General features: G+C 34.6%; 1 protein-coding gene across 4 annotated transcripts in view; it reads right to left on the bottom strand.

Annotated features, from left to right (window-relative positions):
- Positions 1–18,691, bottom strand: part of LOC128218153 (neuroglian-like) — a 55,814-nt gene extending 37,123 nt beyond the window's left edge. Inside the window, exons 1-2 of one of the 4 annotated variants that reach the window (XM_052925720.1) lie at positions 16,579–16,742; positions 11,374–11,645 (exon numbers count right to left, since the gene is read on the bottom strand). The gene's annotated coding sequence lies outside the window, so the exon portion shown is untranslated. Of the gene's footprint in view, positions 1–11,373; positions 11,646–12,425; positions 12,516–16,578; positions 16,743–18,488 lie in introns of those variants that run through there. The other 3 variants (XM_052925719.1, XM_052925721.1, XM_052925722.1) reach the window with 3 other exon arrangements.
- Positions 18,692–24,067: the final 5,376 nt, after the last annotated feature.

Here is a 24,067-nt window from a genome sequence, read left to right as displayed (position 1 = left end):
CTCCACTTGCTTCCTTTCAAGCATGGACAAGCTAAGATTAGTCATTCTTGCATACCGGACATGTGTTTTCGGTCATGTGACCAGTGCTGGAGAAACCCGTCTTACATCGCCCATGTAAGACGAGTCACCCGCAACAACGCGCCACTTCATGTTTCTTTTATTGTACTGTTTATGAAAAGAATATACTCCCATTTTAATAAAGCGCAATCAAATGTGCAAGTTTGTAAGACTTTTTATCAAAATTAAAAATAAATAATCATAAAAATGTGATTTTTAGAGGAACTGTTTAATGTCAATAGTGATTTAAAATTACTGTGCTTTATGACATCAGTAAACAGCGTCGCACACGCTTTTTGGTGAATTGTACTAAAGTGCGTTTTCTACGTCAATTTTTCTACATATTGATATTTTTAGATATGCAAGAAAAAATATCAATAATGTTTTTTCCTGTCTGGATTGAAAATTCAGACCCTTGGGCCCGCTGTGTGGCTGGTATCCTTGGCAAGCCTCGTTATCAGCTTATGCGCATGCCCTCGGGTCTGATTTTTCTATCGATACCTGAAACACATGATAGATACTTATAAATAACTTTGCATTGTTTCTGTAACTTGCATAGTTTCTAAGTAGCATACCTGAAAACAAAACATGTCTCAAAATTATCTAAACAATGATACATAGGTTCATGGTCACTTTAAAATGAGATTCATTAATTGGTCAAGTGTTTTTTTAGTTGAAGATCACTTTTCTGAGTCAAAACACATTTTTACTGACTCCCCAGCAGGCACACAACGTTGTTTCAATGTTGAAATATAGTTGAATATTGGTCACAACGTCGATCAACAATATTTCAACGTTAAAAACAACGTTGAAGCTTCAACGTTGAAAAATTGTCGACATTTCGACGTTGAAACGACGTTGAAATACGGTCGATACCTCAACATTGAGGAAGGCTGAAAAATGGTTGTCATATTGATGTTGTCATGACATTCGAATATTGATCGATATTCTGTTCTGATTATATTAATATTTCCACATTCAATTTGTTATAGAGAGCCATTCATGCTTGACGAGTAGACTTCTTTTTATAAGCTGAATGGCCATCTACCGCAATACAGAGTTACCCCGATTGGAAAGTTTGAAACGAGTTGCGCCCCTAGCGTATTGCGTAGTTCCGGTCAGTTTTCAAAAAATATCGATTGTGCAGGTCATCAGTATCAGCAGAGCTTTAAAATTATCGTAAATTCCATTAGTTCAAGCTTACTACATGTGGGAAGTGACAGTCGGTTCCATTCGAGTAAGTACGTTTGGTATTTATTTACAAAATGTCAAAAACTTGTTTTTTAACAAATTATTTGTTGAAAATCATGCATTTCGGATACGACGGGATTTCGGATACGATTTCCATTGTTCAAATTATGGTGAAAAATGTTCATATCAAGCTGTGATCTTGTATTGTTATTAACAATACTCTTCTTTGCATCTATTATGTTTATAAAGGATGGTTTATTTACATTTATTGTTTTAATATTTTACATTTCAGCATGGACGAAGAAGAGGTGGCGCATCGCATTGTTGATGGGGCAGTTTTTACCATTAACATGTACATACTGTATAAATGTAATCCAAACAAAACTGTGTTCTTTCTAGTTTTCACCTTACCTTAACCCTTCAGCGGTTTAACTGCAACCTCTATTCAATGTTGAAACTGCACATCTGGTTCAACCTCATTTCAACGTTGTTTCAACCTCATTTCAATGTTGTTTTAACGTTTAAACCGCAACGTTGTTTCAACGTTGAAATCACAACGTCAATACAACTTTCAAATACAACCATATTTCAACCTTTTCTCAACGTTGAAAGATGACTGTTGTTTCAACGTTGTTGTGCCTGCTGGGTCAAAACACACTTTTTTTAACTCGTAACTAGTTGATTTCTATTAGATACTCACTTTTCTAACTCAAAACTCACACCTAAAAAAATGAAAACATCCCTTTTAATATAGATACTATTAAGTGAACCTTATTAAAGGGTACTCAAACATTTCTGACTGATTCAAACATTATGGTTGGTTTAGAAGCTGAATAAAATTCCACCAAAACAAACATTCGTAAGGGATTCCAGCAACAATTACCAGTGGCCATGTAGGACATAGGGTAGGCATTATATTGGCTGGAGGTTAGTAACATCAACATTGAATTATTTAGATTTTATAAATAAGGTTAATGATGAAATCTCCCTGTTTGTCAGGATGAGTAAATAACTTATTTTCTGGGACAAAACTTTAAAGCTCTTAATATTCTACAACCAAACTGACAGTCATGGTTAACTGCTCTGGAAGACAGATTTCTTCCATGGTCAATTTAGTTTTACATTCTGGTCAGAAATTAACTCACAACAAATCTTAATCTTATGGTAATTTCTGGTGGAGAGCCGATGTCTTCTGTCCCACATATGGTCCAGTTGTGGCCACATCTTGATGGTAACCCGGAGTTGATTGTTCCTGCCCCGGAAATCATCATGGAAACAAGAAGCAATGTTGGGCCTAACAATGGGGCCATTAAAACTGGGACGGTTAATTAGTACAATAACACTCTTAATCATGAGCTCTGATCGTTCATCAAAGGAAATAGAGGCTTCATCAACTCACAAGAATACAAACAGAGCTAATTATCAAAGAAGATATAGCTCAATGTCTTTTTAATATTCATGGTCAAAAGCAATAATACTCACATCTAGAGTTGTTATCTGAGAGAGCGGTATTGAACCTTTTGTTTCGATTTGTCGGATAATTTATCATCTAGAGCATTATTGAATATTTAATAAACAATAAAGTATAAAACCTTTTAATTGAATTGAGATAAATTATTGTTGAACCGATAAAACAAGCTTGGAGTGCTATTTTTACTTAATTAATATTAATAAACTTCATATATCATTTTGAGAAATTACTCTTAGAGACCACAAAGTTGTCATTTTCAAATCCCAACACTCCAAAAAAATCTATATCATGTTTTGTATAGGACTCATGATGTTCATACAGTCATTATATTGCCGTTGTCGAGTCTGCACATAAATCCTGACTCATGGCCGAATATGTGTCAGTCTATGAAGAACACAATATCCCATAATGCAATAACATGGGAGAAAAATTACCGCTGAGACCATTTTTTTATTTCTGTCCAATTTTCTCCCAGAATGCCATAATGGGGATGATTGGGAAGTTAAAATAGAAGCACGCGGAGAGGGAGCTGTGTTAAAACTGCATCTCACCAGCCGGTGGGTAGTCCTTGCACATGCAGCTCAAACTACTCCCAATAATTTGGACACCATGAAAAATGGCAGTGTCATAACTGTCTGTTTAAAATACATTAATAGTCTGATAAATCGGGTCACTAAGAGCTCAGAGGGTTATTGAAAACGAAAATGGCAGTTGATTGATAGAAAATTGATGTAATTTCATGCAATTTGATATTGTAAAGAGAAGAGAAGAATTGATTTTGAAATTGAGTAAATTGTTCCTTTCAGATCTGATGTAATAGTTTAACTGGGCTTCCACATCAACAGGTTGTTTCACAATGTGTCCAGAAGAAACTTTTACTTCATGCTGGGCTGGAAGACAGTTTTCATAATACTTGTTTCAATAGTTGCTATAATCAATACATTAATTCAAAATTTTAAGTGTGTTGTTATGGTGATTATGTCTCCTCATCCAAGCTTTAATGCAAAATAAATTTAAGGGCACTTGCGAATAGATGGATGTTGAGCATAATCATAACTTAATTGCTGGAATTTTCCAGTTCTGGGAGTAAATTGCATAAGCAGGCAGTGTTATGGCCACAAGTCTGAACCTTTGAAATAGGCAACCACAATATAGGGCCTGGTATCAAATAATGATGTTCTTACATGTGAGGCTGGAAGCTCCTTAACAATTAATGGTAATTATATAAATACATGAGATGATAACAGATATTACGAGAACCATCAATATGATATTAATTAATAGTGTATACAATTATTCAAAACAACAGCACATCAACAATCATCTCCTATTTCATCTAGAAAAGAGAACGTGAAAACCTTCTCTGCCACACTAAGCAATGAATTAAAAATATATTTGGTCACAATATCTAACTGACCATTTTCCTATGATGCGCTTTTGGTCAACCTATTGTCATCGGGAAAATTGACATCCCAAAGAGCTTAACTTCATTATTGCAATGAATCAGAATGTCTTAGACCTGTAGCAGCCATTTCTGGTCTTCTCTAATCTCCTGGGGATGCCAATAACAGAAGGGTGGTCTGATCAAATATTCATGGTACATTATTCACCAACATCTAACACAATTATCTGCAGTCAGCAACAGGGACCACTTACAGGACAGAGCCACATGTTTACTTCTGTTCAAAATTCTAAGTATTCCCACATGCAATAATAACAATACAAAATACTGAAATAAACCCCAAAAGCACCCCCTCTCAAAATCCACTATTACGATGGATAACACTACTTATCACAGGACAACACAATGGCACAATGCAGTTGTGCAATTTTAATGATGACACTCAGAATGAACTTTTCAAATCAGCAAGACTGATTTGGCACATTAGTTTTCAAAATGACTAGTTGACAATAGTTGTTGTAGTAAATACAATTACCTTAATTTACTATCCCATTCCCATGACCACCGTGATAAATGATTCATACATATAGTTTTCTTATTTGGAAATGATTGGTGTAAAACAGTAATTCTGATGTGGACCATATGTGACCTTTAGCGACCCCTCCCTGGGGAGGAGTTACTGTTTTGTCCTAGAATAATCCTGTGTGTCAGAGGACTAATTATTCATGAAATATTGATGAGGCCTTGCCAAGGAGACCTTTTCTGAAAAACTACGTATCCCATAATTCTCTACATACGTTGTAGGAAAGATATAAATTTTAGACTTTAAAAGAGGCAATGCTAAAAACTGAAAAAAATTGTAAACCATGTTTGACATTATTTTTTTATTGATATTTTTCGTGTTTATACTGTATGATCTGGAACGATTTTGCAAATCTTTGGAGTTCATTACTACTGGTACTTATAGGGAAGTTTAATGCCCATGTGCTCACACTGTAAAATGCAAGTACAAATATGAATAATTCTTAAAATCTAGCCTTTTTTTGTTTGTTTTAATTGTCTTTAAGGGTCGGCAGCGATGCAAAAGTCGATTGAAGGACCAAAATTTAAAATGTTTAAAAAAATCAATTTCTATTTAGTTTTGAGGTTCAATTAATATTTAACAAGCATGATTAATATATATCCATTGCAACATAAAAAGCTGTAATTAAGAGTTGCGCAATTCTTATGTAAGAATATCTTATCAGATTTCCAATGTCTTAATTCAAAAAGAATATGTGTATGAGTCAAAATTATCGGAACTGATAATGTTAGCCACTTTTGCATTGTGGCTGGCCCTTAATTAATATAAGACATTATAAGATTTCAGGTAAAACTAAAGTCCCTATCACACGGTGGCAACTTTCAGCTACGAGTTGTTGCGAGTTTCAACTCGCCTAAACTCTTCAGGTATCGTGTTGGACTCGAATCCTTGTCGTTGCATGTCGAAGACATGTCTCCTCATAAAGAAAGTACTTGGCAAGCAGTGGCGAGAACTTTAAATGGTTAAAAGTTGTTGTACGAGTTTTCATCTCGTACACATATCAAACACTTGTGGTGAGGGTGTCTTCACTTGTCATTGCTTTTCGCCGCGTCTAAAAGTCGCTCGACAATCTATGAGTTCAGCAGCGACTTAGGGGGACATTATTACGATCTCTGCTCGAGATTCGTTTGAGTTGTTGTGAGTTTGTACGTACCCCATCGACATGTCCTCGAGACTGTTGCGACTTCCGGCGAGTTCAATGTGATCATATCAAGAAAAATCACTGCATCATTTCTTCTGAAGATTCCAACCAGTAAACATCACTGTGTTTACAAGAGGTAAACCATTGTTAGACTAGTCATGCTTTCTAAGAGAAAAGGAAAGGTGGCTGTGGAACCAGATGTTGAATCACCACCCCCTGCACCAACAACACCTTTGAATTTCTACGAAGCGTCACCTATGCTGATCAACTGGAATTTGGTCCTGATGTGCAGCACCATCTGTATTTATACCCAGTTTGCCATGTGTCGTCCTTTCTTGTACATTCTCGTATCTAACTCTTAATAACTTGTCATGATATCTCTGTGGTTGTCAAAAAAGTGTCATACACAGATCGTACCAATGTTGCTTAAACTCAGATTTAACAGACGAATCTCGTACTACTCTTGTATGCACATGGAAGAGAACTCGAGCAGTTGTCAAACTGATGTACCCAGCATCGGAATCCGCGGTCATCTCATGGCATTTTTTGGCGAGTTATAATTGACCAGCACTCTTGGTAACTTGTGGATGCAAGTTGTGACAGGGTCTTAAGGATCTGCCTTTTACGTTTGTTAAAAGAAATAGCATTTATTCAAAATGTTGTTTGTCAAATCAGAGAGCAGCAATTTGATTAACAATGAAAAATACAAAATGATGTGTACATGTAATTGTTTTGACTTAAGCAGGCTTTTGAAGTCATACAGAAACCCTTTTCAATCTTCCTTCTTCAGAGACAATTCTATCATTATATAAAATAAGTGTACATACATTGAACATGGGGAACAATTTATGTGACAGAACAAATATCAAATCCTAAGTGGTAATAGAAGCATTTATGACAATCTTGAAAGTATTAACTACAAAATAATGGCTGATTAGAAGATAAATAAACATGAATGTGTACCAATATTTACTGGAAGTATACAACTACTTTATATGATTTATGTACAGATTGATTTTTCCTGTCAGCAGAAATATCTGCAGGAGTTGCAAAACAGCGGAATTATTGGAGCAAACAGGATGGAACATCGATCAATAGAAAATGGAAGTGTTGCTGATCAAATATTCACTGATCATGGAATTGGTAATAGCTCTTAAAGTATAAAGTTGGAGGCTGGAAAACAAATGTATTGTTATAACAACAGCATTGCAAGCAGATGTCTTAATCCTTGTCTACTTTTATCAGAAGATCAGCAGCATTAGAAAAAAGTCATGTTATTGAACTTGCTACACATTTACATATTGCTGTTGTGGAGGCTACAAATGTATACATGGCTACTGTGGTTGCTTTGCAAGTACACATTGCTATTGTGGTGGCTACACATGAACACTTTGCTGTTGTAAGTGTAATACACGTATGCTGGCTACACATCTAAACATTGCTGTTGTGGTGGCTACACATGTCCACATGGCTGTTGTGGTGGCCACACATGTACACATTACTGTTGTGGTGGCTACACATGAAAACGTTGTTGTTGTGGTGGCTACACATGTACACATTGCTATTGTGGTGGCTACACATGTACATATTGCTGTTGTGGAGGCTACAAATGTATACATGGCCACTGTGGTTGCTTTATATGTACACATTGCTATTGTGGTGGCTACACATGTTTACACTGCTGTTGTGGAGGCTACAAATGTATACATGGCCACTGTGGTTGCTTTATATGTACACATTGCTATTGTGGTGGCTACACATGTACACATTGCTGTTGTGGAGGCTACAAATGTATACATGGCTACTGTGGTTGCTTTACATGTACACATTGCTATTGTGGTGGCTACACATGAACACTTTGCTGTTGTAAGTGTAATACACGTAGGCTGGCTACACATCTAAATATTGCTGTTGTGGTGGATACACGTGTACACATAGCTGTTGAGGTGGCTCCACATTGCTATTATGTAGGCTACACATGTTCGCATGGTTGTAGTGGTGGCTACACATCTTCACATGGTTGTAGTGGTGGCTACACATGTTCACATGGTTGTAGTGGTGGCTACACATGGACACATTGCTGTTGTGGTGGTTATACATGTACACATTGCTGTTGTGATGGTTATGCATGGACACATTGCTGTTGTGGTGGCTACATATGGACACATAGCTGTTGTGGAGGCTATACATGTTCACATCTATAGCTGTTGATGTGGCTCCACATTGCTATTATGGTGGATACACATGTTCACATGGTTGTAGTGGTCTCTACATATTCACACATAGTTGTTATGGTGGCTATACATGTACACATTACTGATGAACACATACAGCCATCAGATATTGGAATTGTGGCCAACAGACCCCACACTGAACCCATTAATGTATGTGTAACAGCAATCTCACAGTTCACATTTGATGATTACATAAAGCTGCAATAAAAATGCTATCAAACATATTTTTGAAAAAGCAACAACATAACAAGATGATTTCATACTTACAAACAATCACAATGGCCCTCCCCATTCATCTTACTTTGATCAGTGAAGCAAATACTTGTGATACATGGCTACTCTTTTTTGGCATCAAAGGTTAAATTACCATTTAATGGTGCAGAAATAAATGCGGTAGTATTAAAGCTTTATGTGGAAGGTAATCGTTTCATATTCATTCACAAAACATGCGACCCTGAAATAAATGTAACTCCAAATATTTGTATGCTGACAAAACATAAAATCATGCATTAGCCGTTCAGCGGCTAGTTAAATTTCGATGAAATTAAAACTTAAAATTATCTTACAATGAAGGAAATAGTAGTTAAGTTGTCATCCCCTGTCATTATGTAATATGATCCTTCTCTTTGAACAAATACACAATATCAAAATATTCAATTACATAATCGGGGTAAAGTTTGGAATAAAAGAAATACAACTCAATAGCTCTTGCAAATTATTTTGAATGTGTGCTTAAATTGAATGTGTGCTTATATCTTTATGTAATGCAATAAAACATGCAATTCAAAGATCGTCCTTAAGGGTCTTTCACAGTGCAAAAGTCTTTTGAGGGATTAAAATATAAAAATAAAAAAAATTCATTTTTTATCTAGTTATGAGGTTTGCTATTTAGCAAGCATAATACATATATCCGTTGCAACATGTGTTGCAACATGTGTCGCTGTAATTATAGGAGTTGAAAAAAAATTAAGGAAAATCTTCTTTCGCAAAATGGCATACAAATGTTTGTTCTACTCACTAAAATATTTGTTCCTGAGTAAAACATGAACTTTTGAAACATTGTTATTTCTGCTTTCCCCACCCATTTTAGCACTGTGGAACTCACTGAGGCACAGAAATGTTTTTGATGATGAAATTACAATAAAACTCCAATTAACAACATGAATATGTGACAAATATGGTTTTCTTATTATGACTATGAATGATAACGTAAGACAGTTATAGCTTACAATCTTACATTCATTTGTTTTTAATTAATTGTCCTTTATTTCAATCGTAATGCTGTCATTATCATTATTTTATTACAGTTTCATTCATCTTATTTACTCTCACCAACAATTCAGTGTTCAAAAACGGGCATACTTCATTCATTTTATTGTTTAATTTTACAACACAAATATTGCCATTTTTTCACTGAACATACAGCCGAAAAACCTGCATTTTCTCAGAACTGACAGAAACATAAAAAAACAAACAATGGCTAATTAATTCCTCAGATGCTTAAATATTTGTCTGTTGCAGCAGTAATGAGAATCATACATAATTAAACAAGCATGTACTGGAGCCAAGTACAAGAGTATGGCAACTGCACAGGAGATCCAAAAACAACAACAACACAGGAATTCTTCCAACATTTTCTGACCTTAGAAATCCATGATGAAATGTAAAATGTATCACAATTTCACATTACTTTTTATAATGTGTAACACAAAGACACAAAGATTGTGACTTCAACCAACAACACTGAAACCAACCATGACAGTGTTTGGCACACAATCATTGATCTACAGACTTGTACATGGCTCGAGAATGGGAATGTACACAACAATAATGGCCAGACAAGTCTGGCTCTCTCTTTCTCCTACTCCCCTCCCTTCCTCCCTCTCTTTATGTCTAACTGTTCACTGTCAACACTGATCACCACCAGCACATCATATGGACAGGCACTGTAAACTAACTGACATCATAAGTGATGCCCCTTCTCAAATCCTTCAATGCCACACATAAGAACTAAAGCATTTACATGTTCACAATGAAGGTACAAGTAAAGATTCCATCTCAACTGGTGTAAGTCTTCATTAAAGTCAGTTTGTTTAAAAAATGCTTTGTGTAGCGCTAGCAGAATTTTACGCAGTAAAACAGTATTGTAGAAAATATGGCATTTTCGAACACAAAATAAGGATCGTGCTCTTGTACCAGTGTTAGACCAGTTTGGCAACACTTCAGATATAGTGTCCCTTTTGTACTCTTCAATTCCACTATTACTGGCAATTGTTCTGGGTGTCTCGATCCCCCCTGTATTGACTGTGGGAGACAGGCACAGGCTTACATGAAAGGCTCTTGCCTATCTCCCTGCATCAGACATCCAGCCTGACACACAGCATCATCCACAACATGCATTCCGACATCTCAAACAAACACTACCCTGCTTATCATATCATTATCACATATCTAATATTCTCTCAATAATCCTTCTTTAATATTTTAATGGGATAAATTTTTATCATGAATCTGAAATGTTTTTTTAATATTTAACTAATTTTTATCATAAAAATATAATATAAACACCTGGGATTCTTTTTCAATTTGCTCTAGCTGGTAGTTTTGGGGCAGGACCTGGACAAACAAGATCTAAAGATACATGTATCTCATTTCTACATGTACTTTTGAGTGTTTTAATATATCCCTTTGATTCCCAGATTCATGGGCCTTCATAACCAACTAAAATATGTTTTAATATATAAATCTTGACTAGAACTAATTAATTGAAGAGCGCAAGAAATGTTGAATATGTAATAAAACTCCAAGAATGAAACATCTGCTTTCTACCTGAGCAAACTTTCCAGAGAAAATATATTCTACACAATACAGAGTTTATGAAGATCTAAGATTCATTAATTAAATGAGCTATTAATCAAAGCGTTTTCAATAGGTACTCCTTAAGCACACATCAATAATTTGGGAAATACTCAAGCTGTGGCAACATGATTGCATTACCTTTCTCAAAAACATTATAAAATATATGTGAGCCTTTGACATTAAGTTCCTGTCTAATTCAAACCTCATTTAACAGGATAACAAAGTTACTAACCGTATATTTTTTGCACATTCTATATGAAAATAGTAATCCTTAATTGATATATCATTGATATATAAACATATTAAAAAGAGATCCAGTTTACCTCAAAATAATAACACCAATACAAAAGTTTATAAATATCACATTAGAAAATGACGTCCATTTTATGACCTAGCGTAAGACATATAATAAACATCATATTTTTTTCCACTTACGTTTTCTGAACAACTTTGAATATTAAATATCCAATATAAATTCCTTCAGTGTGACTCCACAGGAATGTTAACCTTGTATAAAAGTCCGAAACGAGGAATAATCATATAATAATCACACGGCACACGATGTCACGGAGATCCAATTCAAGCAAGGGTGCTGCCTAGCGGTACACTGACTGCATATTGACAATATTTGCTGGGCTACTGTGGGCTATAGACTTTCACTGGCTCACTTTCCAATGGACCATGGGGCCTATAGGTCTCCGTAGCAACTGAGAGGGAAAAAGAATCAATATGTAAAACATTAATTGTTCTTCCATCAACTGGCTGCAAGTCAGGGTCCTTAAGTTCTAACATGTATAATTCACATCATATTCTTTTTAACTTTAATCATTAGAGCGGGTAAATCCAGCATCCAATCCTGTTAACAATTCAATATTATCATGAGAACAGTTTGAGGTTTGTAGGTTTGTGTGGTTTGCCTACCGAAAAGGCTGTTAAGTATTTGAAAACATTAAATATACCGTAAAACACAAAAAAACTGCACTAAAGAGTGAATAAATTTCTATTGAAAATGCAGCAATTTCAAATTTAACCACAATAAAAATGGGATGATTGTATAGGGAATATTCACAACAACTATATTGATTTCCTGAGATGGTCTTAAGATATTGATGTCTTTCTTATTATTTAACTTTTAAAAGCAAACTATACATTGTTTATTGCTTTACATTTCATTAACTTTTACATTTATTAGGTTAAATGTAAACCATTATGAAGCAGAGACAAGTTACTTATTTCTGATGAACAATTCAACATAAGACGATTCAATGGTATTAAAACAATGCATTTGAAATATCCCCTCCCCCCTCCTCACACCCCCTCTATATTCCATCATTTCATGGTAACACTTAATTTATCAAATTTGATGCATCAATCATAACTTATATCAGTAATAGCAATAAATCAGGCAATTTAAGATTTATATATAGAAGAAAATTGATTACAGATGAAGTTGAACATTGCATCATGACAAACTAAGAATACATTACCTTAAAATGGTTTAAATAATCCAGATTTTTTTCACTCAAAATACAAATGCACATATTTCGATCATGTCATCATTTTTCTACTATTATTTGTATATCCTGAGACAGTCATGCATACACTGGAAAAATGCCCATCTTGAAGAGAAATTATCGAGCAAGAAGAAGTGGAAATCCTGCCATATGTTTGCATTGCTTGTTGGTGTGCTGTGAATGTGACAGGTGGGGATTGTGTTGGGGGAGGGGGTGTTTTCCTGGAAATATTCTCAATGGAAACGTTATCACTGGAGAATAGCAGTTAATATCATGTGTATTACTGCTAAATACCCAAGCTGTTTTGTCGTTTACTTGTGATTATTTCTCACAAAGTTCTTAATAGTCACTGCATTCAGGAATTACTGAGCTTCTTAGTAGATTGGTAGAAAATACTATATATTGTCTCCTGAGAGCTTACAGAAGAAGATAACTGGTCATTGATAGACAGGAAATGAACATTTCCAAGACAGTTTTCTACAATCTTGTCAGAAACAAAGCAAATAAATAAGCTTTGTTCTGACACAAAAAATGCAACAAAATATGCAGCAGCCATTTATCTGTGTTCTAGGACATCATTGAATTGTTCTGGTAGTACTGAGTGGTCAGTTTCTTGGAAATATTGGTACCCCATTACTGTTCCACCCAGGTATGACAAAATGCATGGGCAAAATGAAATGCATCATGTTAATAAAAGAGAGTTGCCTGTCATTATAAAGACTTGAGAGATGATAAGATGCAGACCATAATCTTTAAAGGATAACTAACAAAACAAATAAAAAGTCATGAACATTTTTTTTTTTTCAATTCAAATCAATAATACATACCATACAATATGATATTGTTTATTTCATAACTGAACTTATGTTAAAGGATAAAGAAATGTACAAAAAATAGTCCAAAAATTATTAAGGTCTTAATGAACCAACACATTTTCAATATATCTATTCTAATAAAGACATCATTTTTTTATTGCAAAAGAAATACAAGTAAGATCAGATATTATATTTGATGTGATACATCTCTATGATGAAACATATTTTTCATGGATATTTCTTTCATATCGCAATGATAGATTACAAATTATTATGAGGTTCTTTACAATTTTTTTCTGTCAAAGGATAATTCACATTTTTTGCATAATGAGGTGGAAATAACATTACTATAATCACAAAAATAACCCAATTTTTTTTTAAAAAGTCAATAGATCATTGGTATGCTGGAAGGATGGTAATAAATGGAAAATGTCATCAAATCACACCCAGTGGCTAATTTGCAATGGTGAGCTTCCTTTCTAATACTTGACAGATGGCAAAATGTAGGAGATCATTTCATAAGTTATTTAATTTTCTGCCTCAGGGACCCTGATCAATGATAACAAGATGAAATTGAGCCCACTGCGATAACTCATTTTGAGGGTAATTATTCTTTGACTCCATTTTCATGCATAGTTTGAGGCTTAGTTCTGCACAAAACGGCACTATAGTTGGACAACCAACTGTTTTATTCCTGCCTGTTTGGGGCATACAAAACTGTGCAAGATTGGCTCTAATTCTGTTCCTCTGAAGTGGCTAAAAGGACAAAACAATTACTGCGTCATTAAATTAGGCAAATATTTTGAGAATATTCAAGGTCCACATTCAATATTATATAATAGGCCTGGGAAAACTTAAGTACCGGTAGCTGCAATAATATTGGTTGAATGCAGTTTTCTACTGGGATGGATTTTATGCACAGAATTGATTTCACAAGACAAAATAATTTCAGACAAGCAGAGAGCTCAATTTCTTTTTTATTCCACCAAAAATGCATACCAAGTGCCAGAAAGAAAGAAGACACTTGGCAGATCTGAGCAGCATTTTCTTTGACCAGTTGTCCATGGAGCAAGCTAATTAATATTAATGCGGGTCTTTGTTACCTTAAAGACAATGCCATATGTACAGTAATATATTGATGGCGGAATAATGACAATTGTTGAGACCACACAAATTGTATCAATTACCAATTACTGAGCATGCTCCGACTGATCAGGCTGAAAAAAGTAGCAGGGATAATCACAGAACAATGGAGTGCATGTGTGAACAGATAGCTCTGTGACAAAACAACGATAATAAAGACAAATGCATTCCCCCGCTGTGGGTCTCCACCATTACCCTCCAAGTTGAAGGGCCAAATGCAATATTAGCGCCATATAGAGGCTTGAATTCAGAAGTCAATGAGAAATATACGACACTGCCTATAAATAATTAACCCTTAATTCATCTTCCATTTTACAATTCAAATGTCGAAAGCAATCATGCCAAATTGGTTGCTAGGTTTAAAATACAGGGATTGACAGCATAAAATGGAATCACGGATTGATTTAAGTTTATTGTGTCAACTGATATTCAAACACAAAACTCCAGCATTACCATAATGGTAAATACTTCAAACACAGATAAAAATTGTGAACATTTTAACTGAACAGAACTCTTTTAAGAGAAATAAATTTCGAACGAAGTACACCATGTTTCTGTCATAGGTGGGTGCAGTCCTTCATTTGAAACAAGAATCCAATGTCATACATTTTTCGAAATCTGCCTGAGTGCATCCCCAGTCATTGAAATTAGACTTTTGGATGAACAAGCCCGAATTCATAAACTATAATAACTTGGCATCAATTTTTTTAACAAGCCCTGCTATATAAAATTCAGAATTTAAGCAAGCCCGGAAGACATTTACCAGTGCAGGGCTTGCACTGGCTTGTGTTATTATTTTAACTACTGCATCGATCTCTCATATTACTCTCATATTTTACAACCATGGGTCCTGAGCTCAAATCTGAGAGTCCCAGGGCTTACTTTCCGTATATATAACTTATATATACCCTGTTTATATGACAAACATTTGATCCTCCAGTATATTTTGGATACATACATAATTATGGCAATTGAAAAAATGTAGATTTTCAATAAAAAAGCCAATTGTTTGTGTTAAAAAAATACATAAATCATATTTATAAAGCTATTTTATTTAAGTGAATTGTGTTGCATGATGAATGAAATACTGTCATATTTCACTTAAGTACTTAGCTGAAAATATTTAGAGAAACTAACGCGAAAGTCATCATTTCCTCCAATTCAATTATCAATAGACTGCTAGAAAACCTAGTTCAAATTTGTTTAACTGGGTTAGGGCCTCATAGGGTTGAAAGTTATAAAACACAATTAAAGAAACAAGGATGTTTTTAAAATTTATAACTTCAGAAGTTCAAGGTATAACTAATGGCCTACTGAAAAGTTTTTATGCTCCATTTTTATACTTTTAATTTTATAAGCCTCAAATAAGATTAAATAGCTACCCAGTAAACATGAAAAAAAGAAAAGTATCAAACTGCGTTTTAGAAACATTTTGCAGAGGAATCAAAAAAAGCTTGATTTAAATTTAAAAAAATGGATTTATAACAATTTTCTGCCTATAATTTATAATTATGGTGAAAATTTACTGACAAACCCTGCCAAAATAGAGTGGGCAAATCAGGTCTTGCCTTTATATGACATGCAATACCAAGGGTCCAAATTTACCCCATTACTGACCAGTATAGTGCAAATTAGCATGGGGAAATTCACCCCAGTGGGTGTTGCACGAACATGCACATATTTGCTCAGAGTAAACTCCTCATATAAACAGCGTAATAAAAAACATCATGCTTCCCAAGGACATTGCACATATTTAGGAATGATGGGTTCTCAGGAAACACAATCTGTATAGAACCCAGGATGCCCAGCAAAATGAATCACTGCTTTACTCCATGTATCATAATGCAATTATTTCTATTTTGAAGCAGTTAAGACCATACAGAGCAAGGTGAAGTCAGTGTGAAAAGAAACTGTTACTTTTGCAACATTCATAATTTTAAAGTGCTCTTAAAAGCCACTTATTTTTGCAAAGTAAATATTATGATAGGTTGGAAAAGTTGTAAAGGGGTAATCCACACATTATCTGCAGGTAAAATTAATAACTCTTGACATATTCAATTTGTCAGTTTCAAGATACAATCTTATGAAATCTACTCTGCTGTTTGCCAGTTATTGTTTGATCATGCAGAACTTACAAAAAATCATTTTTATGAAAAAATGTAACTTACCATGCAAAGTTTTTTAAATTCCAAAAGAATTTGAGTCAACTATCGATTGTATATGAATCTGTATCAGCTATATGTTGAAGTCAAGAAGTCACTTATTATCAAAAAAAGTTAATTCCTTCACAAAGAGACAGACATTCCTCACTGACTCTTGCCGTATTTAATCCAACAAACTACAAACGGGGACCATTAATCCAATTTAAATTGATTGATTACAATATAACATAATTTTCCGATTTCAAATCAAGCTGCGGCCTCCTAATGTATTATAATCAATCGAACAGCACGCCATGCAGTCAATAGATCAACATTTAACCTGAAACTTTTCATTCATTGGTAAAACTTAATGTAATTTTATGAAGTAAAATCTTAATGTATCATGAAGCCTTCTGTGTCTAACGTGACGTCAGTTAATCAATTTTACTCACACTATCATCCTGTCAATATTGATATCTTTGTCACACTGTCAGTGTCTTAAAACCATTCAAAAGGTAGAAAAAAACAAACAAAACAAGAATTTTAACTCCTTACTGACCTTTTACAATAGGAAGATACAGTATCAAACAGATGAAGAGATATCTTAAGCTTTAATTAAAGGTTGCCTTTTCTGCTAATTCTGTGGACAAAACATGGAATATTGCTAGTGGGCATTTTGTCAGGTTGCCTAATGTTGGTATTAAGTTGGATAAACCAGGCATTATCCAATAAATTGACCATAAAACAAGACTTGACCTTTAATCTTTGCCAGAAAATAACAATGACATCACTTTAATAGCTTCAGTTTAATGGACATTAAGCCGTAATTTAAACAATTTATTTTACCTTAAATTACTAATGTTACCTGAAAATGTTTAACTTAAGTCCTTTAACTGATGGTAATTTGTACAAAGTACATAGAAACTAAACTTTCATTTTGCCTGATATGACTGTATTCATGTTTGAATTCATTTTGAGAAGTTAATCATCTTTTGAAGTTGTTTCTTTGTACCTATATTCCGGTGTGCCTTGTAAACTCTCGTATGACACTATCATAATCTTGATCTCTCATCTGACATCAATTAATTAAAACTGAAATGGAAGGTTTATCATGCAATAAATAAAGCCTTAAATACTACCAACATTGAAATACCAAATAAGGGGAAATGATTGTTTAGTTCTCCATATTTGGTGCATGCATTTACATCTATCATTATATACAATACTCGACTCTCTCAAAGAATCTGATAAACAATTTGTACATTATAATACTGTTTAAAAGTGGTTTCTTTTGCTTGATTTCCAAAGGAGAGAACTAGATATATAATTTGATAAAGGGAGTATTTTACTTAATATTCTTCAAACATGCTTATTGTTATGTTGTTGACAAAAATCCACCCATGTCATTGTGTGTCCAGCCTTGTACATATGACACTTTAATGCTAAGCTTTCATGGGGCGGCGTGAAAATTTTCAAATTCCATGGTTAAGCCTGGCACTTTTTTACTACCATTATTGATACAATTGAAGAGAATGACAGAGGCAGTTAGGTAAATAATGGATGTCAAAAAAACAACACACTTTTTAAAAACATGTTAGAGTAGAAATTTTCAAATACGGCAATTTGTAATGGATGTCATCCTATAACATTTAATTATATATCATTGTCACAGTAGAGGACTTCAAAGCAGTAGTGGAAATTAGCATAAGCCCCCAAGCCCTGTACTGGTCAAATGATTGTTGGGTATAAATTAAAAAATAAAATTTTACATATTTTTGTATAAAAAGTAGTTTTGTTTGTGTATGAAGTCTAATTTTGCAGACCGTGAAAGGCCACTATTGATGTGATTCACATCATACCATTGCTAATATATTATGATATAAGAAATGTAAATTACTAAACAAATGTTGCATTTAGTACCTAAATATAAACCATACCTATAAAGCCAATGGTACTCTCCACTTGATGCCATTTTCAGCTGTGATAAGCAGAGCCATGGAACTTCATATCTTCCCTGCTCCCATCCCTGGCATTGCATGAGGCTGGGGTGCTCTTTAAATGCTGTCTACCTAACATCATTCCATCTTAGTGAGTTACCAAGGGGAGTGTTGTTATTGACCAACATAGGGGCAATGTCCTGTGGGATGTTTTTTCCAGCCTGTAATTTTTGGTTCATAATAAACAAGAGATGTCACAGTGACATCCATTTCAATAGATTACATAATTAGTATATATACAAACATTCATGAAGAGTTAACATAACCTATAAGCATATGCCAGGCCTCATCATGGTTGACCAAAAGTGTGGAAGAATGATAAAATAAGAGGTAGTGAACTTCTGTGAATGATCTTCAAGGTCCTGCACATGTTATGTCCTCAGCAAATACAGTAGACATGAGCCAGGTTGTTAAGTGCATGACAGACAAACAGGTAGTAAACAGAAAAAAGTGAAAGGACAGTCAAACTGCATGATTTTAATACTGGTATGCAAACCTCCAGGGACTTCAGGGGCATAACTTTTGCATGTCAAAATGACAGCTCAGGAACAAACACCTTTTCTCTAATATCATATACAGTATGCACTAACCAATACTGTTTAGTCTATAAGTATGACCTTGGCCTTTGAGGTAGGGTTGCGGTTGAATATGAAACATGTCTTAAATTCAATGTACTGTACACATGACAAAGTAACAGTCCATAAACAACGTACTACACTTGTTTTATATGGACATAATTATAAAATTATACACTCAATTATGATCCAACTCTTAGTGTGACCTTGAACTTTGAAGTAGGGTTGTGGGGATTGCTGGTAACACACAGGCTTTTTGTACCAAACACAAATTTTGCCAATTCATTTTAAAGTCCCTCTGTGCATAGCAAAGTTACAGCTTAGAGACAGATAGTCTGCATGTATGCAGCATTTCATAATGATAACCCCGTAAGTGCGTCCTTGATCATAGAGACAGGGACCTAGGTCTTGCACGTAAAATGTCCTCTTCATGTGCCAACTAATTCTAAAACCCCTTCTTGCATGACAAAATTAAAGCCCAGATACAGAAACTGAAAGGACGGATGGACTGACCTTCAGGGGAATAGAAAGTTAACATAATTAAAACACTATGTGCTGATTGTTGAGAACTTTGTTAAAGTAAACTGTTCACAGCAGTGTTGTAAACTCTTCAAGGTGAACTATTTTGTAACATGCTCATATATCTAAATGAAACACACACATCTGATAGAGGTGACTCGAACCTTCACTGCAACGCACAAGTGTGTCCATGAATCTACCAGGGAAGTGATGATGTGAAGGTTAACAACGATGGTGTCTAAATTGTTGTTAACTTTAACTTACTATAATTGAATTATTATGTAGTAATTGATATAACTACTCTTAATTGATACATGTGTATTGTTTATAGAGATATCTTTAGGTGAAAAACTCATTTTAATAGAAATAAAATTTGTTACAATTTTGTTATGTTTTAGTACATTTATTTATATTAAAATGGAAATATATATTTACTCTTGAGATTTGAAAAATAAATTACACCAAGATGTAGTAAATCCTGGCTACCATTGTGAAGTGACAAGCAGGGGTCGTCTCCATACTGCTCCAGGGAGTTGTAGGCACAAGGAGGCTTATTCTTGTCACATAAAACATCTCGCTTTCCTGAAACACAGACAAATTCAGTTGTTTGAATTATACAGTGTATATTGACCGTAAGTATCAAATCTTGCACATTTTTCACCTTGCAAAAGATGTATTTCCTAACATGCCCTATTCTGATGGCAATGTTGCATTAGGGTGTGGGGAATATGGGCGTATTGAGAAATACATGCATTGTTATTTTGATAAACATGTGTACCAAGTTTCATAATAATATATTGAATACCCAATAGTTTCAAAACTATTGCCAACTTAACATTGACATTAAAGCTATGACAATAGAAAACAGTGTAGCTAAAAAAAGCGAAAATTGACCCTCCCCATCGTTCCCCAAAATTGGAAAGTGCAGAAATAATTGCATACTACTGTTGAAGAACAGTGAAAAGCCCCTATTTTCAAACCAAATTAAATGTCAACATTTCAACTACCCCAATTACAATCAATATTGCCAACACTCGCACACCACGCACAATGGACTTCCGATCTAAGGTGATAACGTTGCGAAAACAATTTGTTAAGGTGTCAGAAACACTTGCCACAAATTATTTCAAGGTCAATATTTTACAATTCAAAGGAGAACTATAATACACCTTTATAATAAAGTCAACGGTATTAAAGATATGCAATAAGTGTGGTCAATTTAGCTCTTTTTTCAAAACCACAATTATTTCAGTGTCAATGTTTCTATATACTGTTTATAAAGCAATTATGCTAAAGTTACAAAACACTTAAAACCTTCAAGGCTATAATGCAGACCATAACTGTGTCCTGACATTACAAGTAACATAGTACTCATAGCAGTTAAGATAAAAAGCTTATATCCTCCTGGATATAGTTGAACAGTCATGCCACTGGAAGTGCCTTATCGGGCTGACCCTACATTCCTTCTGTTTTACCTTTTTCAGGACCTGAGAAGCGGATGTAGTGACCTGTGACCTGTATCAGTAACATTACCGCTCTGTACAACCGAATCACTTCTCAGGACACTGTTAAAGAAAAAAGGATACTTTTATCAGTAATGTTGAAGAAACAGAAGAATAACCATTTTACTCCTAGGAGAACGATAATGACAACTGTGATGACTGTAGCTCATCTCTTCTTAATGAACACCCAAGATGAGCTACAGAGAATGGCCAATTCTTACCATGCTAACCTTGTTAAACAATGTGTTTAAATGTTTACAGATAAATTTTATAAGTCCATCTAAATGCTGTGATTCTTAACATGAAATAACATTGAATATGTATTATTAAAATATTTTATCATCCGCTAGAACATTCAAACATTCTGTGTTACCCCCCCCCCCCCCCCAAAAAAAAATTGACACATAACTGAATATTTTCTCTCTTGAAATAGACTCTTTATGACATTGTTGAATATCAATAAAACCACACAATCACATTAATCTGAAATAAAACGATGCTATTGATTGAAGGGGTGCAATTGCACGATCCAATGCTGGGATAAATATTTTACAGGGAGATAACAGTACCATTTTTGTCACTAAGGAGAATTCAGTTGAAGCTCTTTAGTTGAATCCAGACACAGTATTAGTAAAAGTTAGCATATTAGCCAATAAAATTTGAAGATGTTCACACCAAGATCTCGCAATATATCATAACATGATGTTCACACCAAGATCTTACCATATATCTTTACATGATGTTCACACCAAGATCTTACCATATATCATTACTTGATGTTCACACCAAGATCTCGCAATATATCAAAACATGATGTTCACACCAAGATCTCACAATATATCATTGAAGGATGTTCACACCAAGATCTCGCAATATATCATTGAAGGATGTTCACACCAAGATCTCGCAATATATCATTGATGGGTGTACACACCAAGATCTCGCAATATATCATTGAAGGGTGTTCACACCAAGATCTCGCAATATATCATTGAAGGGTGTTCACACCAAGATCTCGCAATATATCATTGAAGGGTGTTCACACCAAGATCTCGCAATATATCACTGAAGGATGTTCACACCAAGATCTCGCAATATATCATTGAAGGGTGTTCACACCAAGATCTCGCAATATATCATTGAAGGATGTTCACACCAAGATCTCGCAATATATCATTGAAGGATGTTCACACCAAGATCTCGCAATATATCATTGAAGGGTGTTCACACCAAGATCTCACATTATATATCATTTAAGGGTGTTCACACCAAGATCTCGAAATATATCATTGAAGGGTGTTCACACCAAGATCTCGCAATATATCATTGAAGGATGTTCACACCAAGATCTCGCAATATATCATTGAAGGGTGTTCACACCAAGATCTCAAAATATATCACTGAACGGTGTTCACACAAAGATCTCGCAATATATCACTGAAGGGTGTTCACACCAAAATCTCACAATATATCACTGAAGGATGTTCACACCAAAATCTCACAATATATCATTGAAGGATGTTCACACCAAGATCTCGCAATATATCATTGAAGGATGTTCACACCAAGATCTCACAATATATCATTGAAGGATGTTCACACCAAGATCTCACAATATATCATTGAAGGATGTTCACACCAAGTTATCGCAATATATCATTGAAGGATGTTCACACCAAGATCTCGCAATATATCATTGAAGATGTTCCCACCAAGATCTCACAATATATCATTGAAGCATGTTCAAACCAAGATCTCGCAATATATCATTGAAGATGTTCACACCAAGATCTCGCAATATATCATTGAAGATGTTCACACCAAAATCTCACAATATATATCATTGAAGGGTGTTCACACCAAGATCTCGCAATATATCACTGAAGGGTGTTCACACCAAAATCTCACAATATATCACTGAAGGATGTTCACACCAAAATCTCACAATATATCATTGAAGGATGTTCACACCAAGATCTCACAATATATCATTGAAGGATGTTCACACCAAGATCTCGCAATATATCAAAACATGATGTTCACACCAAGATCTCGCAATATATCATTGAAGTGTGTTCACACCAAGATCTCGCAATATATCACTGAACGGTGTTCACACCAAGATCTCGCAATATATCACTGAAGGGTGTTCACACCAAAATCTCACAATATATCATTGAAGGATGTTCACACCAAAATCTCACAATATATCATTGAAGGATGTTCACACCAAGATCTCGCAATATATCATTGAAGGATCTTCACACCAAGATCTCACAGTATATCATTGAAGGATGTTCACACCAAGTTATCACAATATATCATTGAATGATGTTCACACCAAGATCTCGCAATATATCATTGAAGATGTTCCCACCAAGATCTCGCAATATATCATTGAAGGATGTTCAAACCAAGATCTCGCAATATATCATTGAAGATGTTCACACCAAGATCTCGCAATAAATCATTGAAGGGTGTTCACACCAAGATCTCGCAATATATCATTGAAGGATGTTCAAACCAAGATCTCGCAATATATCATTGAAGGATGTTCACACCAAGATCTCACAATATATCATTGAAGGATGTTCACACCAAGATCTCACAATATATCATTGAAGGATGTTCACACCAAGATCTCACAATATATCATTGAAGGACGTTCACACCAAGTTATCGCAATATATCATTGAATGATGTTCACACCAAGATCTCGCAATATATCATTGAAGATGTTCCCACCAAGATCTCGCAATATATCATTGAAGGATGTTCAAACCAAAATCTCGCAATATATCATTGAAGATGTTCACACCAAGATCTCGCAATATATCATTGAAGATGTTCACACCAAGATCTCGCAATATATGATTAACAGATGTTAATTAACACCAGGATCTTGCCATATATATTTATACAG

The sequence above is a fragment of the Mya arenaria genome, chromosome 14 (assembly GCF_026914265.1).
Source record: "Mya arenaria isolate MELC-2E11 chromosome 14, ASM2691426v1".
NCBI lineage: Eukaryota > Metazoa > Mollusca > Bivalvia > Myida > Myidae > Mya > Mya arenaria.
Note: the sequence above shows the minus strand (reverse complement) of the source record. Positions and strands in the feature narration are given on the sequence as shown.